Below are 10,848 nucleotides of genomic sequence, written 5' to 3'. Positions count from 1 at the left end.
GCGAAGAAATACATCTTTGATCGTAAGATGTTTGTTATATTTAGTGTGCGAGAAGCGTGTTGTCGAATGTGATGTGTTGAATGTCTTGTGTTTAGGAATCGAGGATTTCGGAAAGTAAGTCGCATGTCTTGATTATCTATGAATCCTAAATGTATATCACTGAACCCCAGCTAGATTTCACAGAAAGTCGTCTGATCTCCAAGGTTTTAAACAAATCGTCGTAAATGCCGCCAACTGACATTTGCCCTATAACGTAGTCTCTTAAACTGAAATTTTGACAGTAACTTCCTCGTGACATGTTTTAGTGACCCATATTACGCAGGATATTTTTTTTTTGCCATATGTTATGATGGTTCCAGTATTTTAAGATAGCAGGTCATCGCAGCCACCGTTTTCAGTGATAGCTCTCTTCTCGGAATCAGCGTAAATTAAGAATAACCGGTACCGATTGTGTAGTTTCTCACTGTGTGAAACCAGCTATTATTTTCTGATTTGTTAACTGCCGAACCTGTGGTAGCAAAGAGCCTATTTGAAAATGCCCTTGGCTTGGCTTTTGCAACCGTTTGATTACAATAATTTGAAGTATGAACCGCAATACGTGATTAACATCGAACAACAATTAATGCGCTTAAATTTTATATTAAAACTATTGCATTAAAGATATTTCATACAATGAGACTTCTAACAATTCAGTTTGCATTTCATTTTACGTACCACTGTTTTTTTTTCTTTTTTGTGTCACTCCTAGTTAGTGTGAACAGCGCTCCAAAGGGCACTGTATTTTGGAGACAGTTTCGTAGAGTTAGAAGGGACGTCTTAATCATGTGTGCTGGTCTTCTATTGCTGATACACTATATGCACTGTTTGTGATGACAGGTAGCTAACACAGATGTAATGTCAGTTCTCCATTTTTGATGTTTATGCATAACATTCTTTACTGAATATCTGAGAAGTTGATTATCGTTAAAAAAAAAGAAGAAAAAAAAGAGAGAGAGAAAGAAATGGAGTGCCTGACATACTAGCGTTATGTCCATGAGTGGTCGGTTGTGATATTGTAATTGTAGTAATCTTTGTAAACTCGTCACCTCTCTGCCCCTTCACCCACCACCACTGTATCACCACATAACATAGCTGAACCGTAAAATGATATATGGATTTTTAAACCGTACTATGAAATTAAAGCACCGACTACTATCACCGAAATGCAAAGTTGTCACAATATTTTCCATTTTTTATGTTTGGAGACACAAATGTGCACAAATATCGATCTGAATTTATTTTCTAAGATTCAGTTTTCTTTTAGTGCTAGTTGTGGAATATCTCGGTCTCTATAACAATCAGCGTCGCTCATGACACCCCTGAATTGTTGAGAAGTTTTAGGTACTCACTCCTTTTTGGGGCCAAGTGCTCTTTAGAGAGCAGAATGCATAGTTGTGTGTTCAAGCAGATAGGAATAATTTGGTTACACTGACTAAAGGATTCTTCTAACAAATACCAAACTAAGATAACCCGAAGATGCCTAAAAGGGCGAAACGCGCAGTTAAAAAGTAAAATTGCAACCAAGATTGTTTTTAACCAATACGATAATTTGGTTTGATATCCATGCTTTTCTTAGTGGCTCACTTGGTCTCTTTTTGACCTTTTTTTTATACACAGAAATGTACCTATGTTTCTGCCGCTGCTGTGAAAAAATCATGTTTAAATCATGCATACAGTGGCGTGTTCGCTGTAATGAAAAACCACTACTGTGACTGTTGTCAGCCAACGTCAAGTAAAATGTAATTATTGGATAAAATCAAATGGCATACTTTTAAGCTTGATGTATCTGCTTGCCCGCTACTCCCAGCACCTGTTTTATATGGTACCATGTTCGCCCATGTAATTCCTAGTTGCTTATTGCTAGATACCTTTTACAAATGTGTCGTTAACCTGTCTTGGAACGTATCTCCACCCCCACCCTCAATCTTGTCTCCTATTGATAAAGATTTTGCATATACTTCCTACTGTTACCTCTCAGTTTCATGATTGACCATTAATTTTTTATCATTTCGTAGCACTCTATTTCACGTGCTTAAAGTTTATTAAAATAGGTTTTCCCATCGAGCAAGATTGCATAGTGGCCGTCACACTTGACTCATCTTCAGGAGGATGAGGGATCACATCCCCGGGCGGCTATCTAGATTTGAGCAACTCTTCGACGAGACGGTAAATCTCCCAGTTTTCTCGCGCTTCGCGTTTCGTTTTATACTACACACTGCAGTTATATATAATCCTCAGTTTCATGGCAGTATTTTGTAGCAGTTCGTGCGTTTTCTTTAGAATGTTTACCTCACAAGCACAACCTGATTCTAATGTGTCTCTAGCTCCAGTCGGCCTTACTTCCTAAATAACTATATTTTTTCACATTTTCTAATGCCGCAGCCAAACTTATGTTTTTCATTTTTTTAAAAGGCGCTATGTCCCTTTTGTAGTACTCTTCGCGCATCTGTCAGTGTTAAAATTACCAATAATCCTACTTAAAGAGCGGAGGGCAGTGTATATGCGTAGTAGCAAGGGGTTTTGCTTAATAGTAGTCACAGTTTGATCCCGGCCGTGATGCCGAATAACCTCCGCAAACTTTGTGAAAAGTGAGACATTTGTTATGAAACTTTCCTTTTGTTATCAAGAAAGCTTTAACACGTGTGTCGACGTTTTGATGTGTTCTGTAGTAACGTTACGCTGCTCTCAGAGTTCCGTAACGGTGGCCGAGCTTACGTACACTCTCGTCGTTGAACTCGCCCGCCAGCGACCTTAACCATGATTGGACGTCTGTCACGATAGCCTACATGCCAAGTTGTTTGTTGACCTTGCCCTTCGTAGCTGTTCCTCTATTACCTTTGAAGTTTTGCTGTTCACTGCCGAATATTGTTGTGCCTCGTTAGACAGATAGATACAAGGGTCACCTAAATTTTTTGAAACGACCAGCAATGGTACGTTTGAGAAGTGACATCACTATTTTTTAAATTAATTTGTAGTTAGTTGTACGTTTAAAACAGTAGTAGCTCACAAATTGGCTGAGTCTATTAATTAGATAGAGCGTGTACGAAACTAATGTTGTGACGAAATGGAAATTTCGCTTGTTTCATTGGTGTGCAGAATTTCATCGTGATCGTAATTCCATCAGCGATATATTTCGTGAAGTTCGACCAAAATGGATTGCAGTTTAATAAAATAAGGACGCTGTGCGTACGCCTGCCATCACGTCAGTTGCCGATCCCGGGCGAGAACTTCGAAAACCCCTGACGGTCAAATCGAATTACTTTCCCGGACGCACACGGCCTGTTGATGACCTTTTTGAAAGCGGTACGGGGCATTAGATTGTCGGCGACTACTAATTGTTCCCAGTGAAGAAGTATGGAAAATGTGTACGTAGGAGAGAGACTAAGCGTGCTTGCCAATGGCATTCTAATATGAAACGATTCATTTAGTGAATTTAAACTATGATTTATTAAAACCGATTTTCAGTCAGTCGAGTATCTCTAGATAAAAAAGGTCCAGGATTGCCCCGACCAGTTGCTTAAATGAATAAAAATAAACCGGATACCCTCATAACTTGTACAAATTCGGGGAAACACGGAGGTACGTCAGCTCTACCTATGCGCAAAATGACTGAAGAGGATGGACATTCAACAATGCGCGAGATTTATTTATTTTTCATCCTTGGATCACTTTTGGTACTACACTACTGGCCATTAAAATTGCTACACCAAGAAGTAGTGCAGATGATAAACGGGTAGTCATTGGACAAATATATTATACTAAAACTGACATGTGATTACATTTTCACGCAATTTGGGTGCATAGATCTTGAGAAATCAGAACCCAGAACAACCACCTCTCGCCGTAATAACGTCCTTGATACGCCTGGGAATTGAGTCAAACAGAGCTTGGATGGCGTATACATGCAGCTTCAACACGGTAGCACAGTTCATCAAGAGAAGTGACGCGTATTGTGACGAGCCAATTGCTCGGCCAACATTGACCAGACGTTGTCAGTTGGTGAGATACCTGGAGAATTTACTGGCCAGAGCAGCAGTTGGATCACTTTTGGTACTACTCTACTGGCCATTAAAATTGCTACACCAAGAAGTGCAGATGATAAACGGGTAGTCATTGGACAAATATATTATACTAAAACTGACATGTGATTACATTTTCACGCAATTTGGGTGCATAGATCTTGAGAAATCAGAACCCAGAACAACCACCTCTCGCCGTAATAACGTCCTTGATATGCCTGGGAATTGAGTCAAACAGAGCTTGGATGGCGTATACATGCAGCTTCAACACGGTAGCACAGTTCATCAAGAGAAGTGACGCGTATTGTGACGAGCCAATTGCTCGGCCAACATTGACCAGACGTTGTCAGTTGGTGAGATACCTGGAGAATTTACTGGCCAGAGCAGCAGTCGGAACATTTTCCAGAAAGGCCCCTGCAACATGCGGTCGTGCATTATCCTGCTGAAGTTTTCGCAGGGATCGAATGAAGGGTATAGCCACGGGTCGTAACACATCTGAAATGCAACGTCCACTGTTTAGAGTGCCGTCACTGCGAACAAGACGTGACCGAGACGTGTAACCATACCATCACGCTGGGTGATATGTCAGTATGGCAATGACGAATACACGCTTCCAGTGTGCGTTCACCGCGATGTCGCCAAACACGGATGCGACCATCATGATGCTGTAAACAGAACCTGGATTCATCCGAAAAAATGACGTTTTGCCAGTCGTGCACCCAGGTTCGTCGTTGAGTACACCATCGCAGGCGCTCCTGTCTATGATGCAGCGTCAAGGGTAACCGCAGCCATGGTCTCAGAGCTGATAGCCCATGCTGCTGCTGCAAACTTCGTAGAACTGTTCGTGCAGACGGTTGTTGTCTTGTAAACGTCCCCATCTGTTGACTCAGGGATCGAGACGTGGCTGCACGATCCGTTACAGCCATGCGGATAAGATACCTGTCATCTCGACTGCTAGTGGTACGAGGTCATTGGGATCCAACACGGCGTTCCGTATTACCCTCCTGAATCCACCGATTCCATATTCTGCTAACAGTCATTGGATCTCGACCAACGCGAGCAGCAATGTCGCGATACGATAAACCGCAAGCGGTAGGCTACAGTCCGACCTTTATCAAAGTCGGAAACGTGATGGTACGCCATTTTCCTCTTTACACGAAGCATCACAACAACGTTTCGCCGGCCGGATGGCCGAGCAGTTCTAGGCGCCACAGTCTGGAACCGCGCGACCGCTACGGTCGTAGGCTCGAATCCTGCCTCGGGCATGGCTGTGTGTGATGTCCTTAGGTTAGTTAGTAGTTCTAAGTTCTAGGGAACTGATGACCTCAGAAGTTAAGTCCTATAGTGCTCAGAGCCATTTGAACAACGTTTCACCAGGCAACGCCGGTCAGCTGCTGTTTGTGTATGAGAAATCGGTTGGGAACGTTCCTCATGTCATTACGTTGTAGGTGTCGCCACCGACGCCAATTTTGTGTGAATGCTCTGAAAAGCTACTCATTTGCATATCACAGCATCTTCTTCCTATCGGTTAAATTTCGCGTCTGTAGCACGTCATCTTCGTGGTGTAGCAATTTTAATGACCAGTAGTGTATATTGGATACTTCAGGATATACATGGGTGCATTTGCATAAAAGCATGAAGACTTCGGTATGTGCCGTTTTGCACACGAACGATTAGCGCTGAAAAGTACTTTTTCCAACTGGATTCCGCACAATTTGACCGAAACTCTGACCTGTGTCAGTTGGTGTAAGGACGTGCTCAAATAGTATTTTCGAGGAAATGCAGAATGCGTATGCAGCAATATTGTAACAGGAGGCGAAACTTAGATGTGTTTGTACAAGCCGGAAACTAAACAGCAATCAACTTTTTTGGTGTTCCGAGATGAACCGAAGCCAGCAACAGCGGTTTGTTCGCGAAGTATCTCCAAGAAATAGTCGCGACCATTGCTATCTAGGAGCGATGATAAGTCAGAAGTGCTGAACGGTATATAGGAATTTGGTTGCCAGATCTTCGATGAAATCAGAATAAAACGAAAACTTCGCATCATTGTTGGTCGTGATGATGCCAGCTGTGACACAGCAAGTTACGTAATTGATTATTTTACAGAAAAAAACGTGATTGATGTCTCATTGATCTATTTATCCGAACTAATTTTTGTTGGTTTGTGTCAAAAAATGAGCTAATAATGACTTTTATTGTCTAAAGAACCCGAGAATCCTTCCAAAACAATGTTTTTGATGTACCAGTACTAAACTGGAAAAAGTTATTTCGGTATTAGGTTGAAATATAAATTACAAATAACCTAAACTGGAACGATCTCGTAGATAAAATTGTGGTTAGAGCAAACCAAAGACTGCGATTCATTGGCAGAACACTTAGCAGGTGCAACACATCTACTAAAGAGACTGCTTACACTACGCTTGTCCGCCTTATTCTGGAGTACTGCTGTGCGGTGTGGGATCCACATCAGGTGGGACTGACGGATGACATCGAAAAAGTACGAAGAAAGGCAGCTCGTTTTGTATTATCGTGAAATGGGGGAGGTAGTGTCACAGACATGATATGTGAATTGGAGTGGCAATCATTAAAACAAAGGCGATTTTCGTTGCGACAGGATCTTATCATGAAATTTCAATCACCAGTTTTCTCCTCCGTTTGCGGAAACATTCTATTGGCAGCCACCTACATAGAGAGAAATGATCATCACCATAAAATCAGAGATATCAGGACTCGCACAGAAAAATTTAAGTGCTCGTTTTTCCGGCGTGCCGTTCGAGAGTGGAACGGTAGAGAGACAGCATGAAGGTGGTTCATTGAACCCTCTGCCAGGCACTTTATTGTGAATACTAGAGTAATCACGTAGACGTAAGTGTAGAACGATACAGAGGTGCATAAATTTTAAAGTGGAAAATGTTTGAGAAACAAAACACGCTTTTCTTTCAGTGTCCTAAAGGTGGGTCTCTCAGATATACTTTGCTTTCCATAGATCCATAGCGAGAACCTCAAGGACATAAAACATGTCATGAACACAAAAAATGCGTTTTACAAAAGAACGGATATGTGATAATGTTCCTAGCACATCTCCTAATTGAAAGGATCGTAAAGGATGTGGAATACGTCGACGTTGGAAAACATTTATTCATTTAAAAATTAATGTCTTTCCACAACCCTGTAACTATACATACATCAAACTAAAACTACGTCTTCCCTGTATTCGAGAAAATTGACATACCTCCGATGCCCCAGTGGGCTCGCTTTCTTGCCTGAATTCGTGTGTGGTGCCGACGGGGTCCCGAGCTGTTGCAACCCAGGCTGCATTTCCTTCTCCGTCGTTGCTCCTTCCCCGCTGTCCCCTCCTACCCCTCTCTGTTTTCTTGATCTGGCTGTCCACTTGGTTTCCTGTATTCCTTGCGGTTTTGTTCCACTTGCCCTTTCGTCCTTCCTTTTTGTCGTTTTTGTTTTTCCCTTGAGTTTAATCTCCACTTCTAAATTTTCTCTCCGTAGAGTGAGCCTTTTGGGGAAGGCGTCTACAGCGTGGATTCCTCTCTCCCTTCCCCCCTGCTTCCTTGTCACAGCCCTCCTCTGTCCCGCTAGGTCACATGCAGGTGTAGGCAGTCCGTTTGGTGGGTCTGTTATGTACCCATCTGGCTGAGCCCCGTGACAATACAGGGATCACACTTCTGACACCTTATCTATTGCCTCACCATGTGTGCCTAGGAGTGGTTAATTTTCATTCCGGAGCGTTGGAGCTCCCGGCAACAGCCAGCGTCACATGCAGTCATTGTTACGGCTGGGTGGCTCCCTTGGAGAGAGCTTCTGATCAGAGTGGGTGGTGTCAGAGCGGATGCTTTGCTTATGAAACGTATCAAACTCCAAAAATTTGTCTGTTCTTCTAGGATCATCTCTTTGGTTGGTAACGGATCATTGAATGCTGCTTCTTATGACCGTGCAGCCTTCCCTTCCCTGGCTGCACACTGGGAGGAGGACCAGGCTCGCCTGGACTCGTATTCTGGAGGACGACGGTTCAATCTCGCGTCTGGCCATCCTGATTGAGGTTTTCCATGATTTCCCTAAATGGCTCGTGGCGAATGCCGGGATGGTTACTTTGAAAGGGCAAGGCCGACTTCCTTCCCCGTCCTTCCTTTATCCGATGAGACTGATGACCTCGCTGTTTGGTCTCCTCCCCCAAACAATCCAATCCCAACCAGGCTCGCCGGCTTGGGGCAAAAGACTTTCCTACTACCCGGTCTGTACCAGGATAGACAAGGACACATTCACCACCAAAAGCCATTATTTTTTGTGGAAAATATCGAAGACAAATGTGGCGGAGTGTTTCATTAAGAGACGGTGGTGTCCTTGTTGATCAAAAATTCTTCTTCCGCCAAGTCTGCAGCTCTTTGAGCTTGTAATCATCTTTGCGACATTCCGGTGTCCATTACATCTCAGCAGTTTTCAAATATGATTCATTGAGTCATTTTGCATAGGGACATCATTGTTCAAACTGATGGGGAATTCTGACCAATCTAAAACAGTGAGGTGTTCATTTTGTTCGGCGTGTGCAGAATGATTGTAAGGACCATCGCACAGTTACTGGCGCCTTTATTCTGGCTTTTGTGGGAGATACCCCCGTGTAGAAGCTCAAGGTTATGTGTTATCAGTGTTATGAAGCTATATGTCTTGCCGTCCATGGGGTGCTTTTGGTGTGGGCATACCTTCTGTACCTTTCAGTAGAAGGCGAAGGTTTAGACTGAACAAGAATATAGGGATGTGGGGGTAAGCTACTCTGAACAACATAGTGAATGCAGTATCGTAAACACCGCAGCAGTAAAGGTCATATGCCAACTAGCGCTGTAGATGATGACGAAGAGATTGAAAGAATGTATGATGCGATAAAATAAATAATTTATGTGGTTAACGGAGAGAAAAATTTAACTTATGGGGGATGAGATCCGATGCTTGGGAAAGGAAGATAATGAAAAATCGCAGGAGAATGTAGACTGGTGGAAGGAGTGAAAGAGGAAGCCATCTGGTAGAATTTTGTGCGGAGCATGATTTTAATTAAGAATAACATTTAGTGTAAGAATCATGGAAGAGATCTAGAGACACTGGAAGGTTTCAGACTTATTGCAGAGGGTGAAGAAAAATTCGCGCTCTCGGACATCGCAGTGCAATTCGTTACGTACTAGCAATACAAAAAGTCTCACAAAATTTCGCGCATATTTCGGGCAGGAAATAGAGAATAAGATTGGCAATATGGCAACACTGTAATCACTTGTGAGGCAACTAACTCTGTTTTCTGCGTACTCTGCCCCGCTGGTCCCATCGAAATTATTTGCAAAGCATGTTGCTAGCCCCACTGGTGACTTAAGGCCTTAACTAAATGAATGCACATAAACACTGCAAGAATAATAGTTGATATTAATCGATGGGACCACTGAGGAAAGGTACAAGTTTGAAATCTAGTGGATGCAGGGGTGCCAAACAATTTGTATCGACGATGTACAAAAGGTTTCTTTAAAAGCTGAGTAATGAAAACGATTGTATTTTCATTTCTGTGTTTGTAGTACGTAACTGCAAATGTTTTGTAGAAGACCATGACGATTAAGAAGCCAGATAGCGTACCATGCAGAATACTTTTAGCAAATAAAAACAAACAATCCTCGATCCAGAATCGAAACCTTAACTTCCTGCATGCTTACCCAGAATGCTATCCATTGCACCAACTGGACAACAGTATCACTATAGTCAGACAGAGGTAGTTACTGTACATATGATTTTAGTGTTGCCAGATTGCCAATATTTAATCCATTTACTGTCCGAAATATGCGGAGGACGAAATTTTTGTGAGAGACATTGCAGAAAGCTAGGAAATAAAGGAGGTTGGACCTGAATAAGTAAAAAGAGCCAGAGGTTATTGCGAGAGACAAAGGAAGTAATATCCAGAGTCAAGAATACAGATGATGACGAATGGGAAGCTTCGAGAGATGAAATAGGGAAGACAGCAGAGGATCAAGAAGGTACAAATAGAAGGGCTAGTAAAAATTCTTGGAGGAGATAACGTGGCCATTGAGCACCCATACACTCCCCACCACCACCCCAGAAATCCTTGGATATCACAGTAGACGTTAACTCTAATTGACAAAAGGAGAAAATATAAAAATGCAGCAGGCGAAAGAAGTGCAAAGTGGCAAAGCAGGAATGGCTGGGGGCATGTATAACTAGGGGAAAGGTAGATAGTGCTACCAGGAAGATTAAAGAGATCTTTGGAGAAAAATAGAAGCAGCTGCGTGAATAACAACAACTCAGATGGAAAACCAGTTTTAAGCAACGAAGAGAACCGAAAGGTGGAAGGAATATGTAGGACGGTTATATAATGGGAAATAAACTTGAAAACAATGCAGTAGAGGAGGAAGATGAGGTGGATGAAGATGAGATAGAAGATATGATACTGTGGAGGGGAATTCGACAGAACACTGAGGGAATTGAGTCGTAGCAAGGCGCTTGTAGTGGATGACGTTCCCTCAGAAATACTGATGAACTTTGGAAAGACAGCCATGACAAAACTATTCCACCCAGTGCGCAGGAAGTATGAGGCGGGTGAAATACCCCGGGCATGAAGAGGAATGTGATAGTTGCAGTTTAAAACAAGACAGGTGCTGATAGATATTTTATAAACTACCAGTTTAATAAGCCATGACTGATTGCAGAAGAGTTCGAAAATGTTAAAACCAACCTCAGGGAAGATCACTTTGTCTTCCAGAGAAATGTAGAAATACGTGAGGCAATACTG

At 42.5% G+C, this 10,848-nt stretch overlaps 1 protein-coding gene across 1 annotated transcript in view; it reads left to right on the top strand.

Annotated features, from left to right (window-relative positions):
* Positions 1-29: 29 nt before the first annotated feature.
* The window catches only part of LOC126268205 (WD repeat-containing protein 47), a 635,268-nt gene continuing 624,449 nt past the window's right edge, over positions 30-10,848 (top strand). The window contains exon 1 of the mRNA XM_049973832.1: positions 30-114. The gene's annotated coding sequence lies outside the window, so the exon portion shown is untranslated. The remainder of the gene's footprint in view (positions 115-10,848) is intronic.

This window comes from Schistocerca gregaria, chromosome 4 (assembly GCF_023897955.1).
Source record: "Schistocerca gregaria isolate iqSchGreg1 chromosome 4, iqSchGreg1.2, whole genome shotgun sequence".
Classification (NCBI taxonomy): Eukaryota; Metazoa; Arthropoda; class Insecta; order Orthoptera; family Acrididae; genus Schistocerca; species Schistocerca gregaria.
The sequence above is the reverse complement of the archived record's forward strand: the minus strand, read 5'-3'. Positions and strand labels throughout refer to the sequence as shown.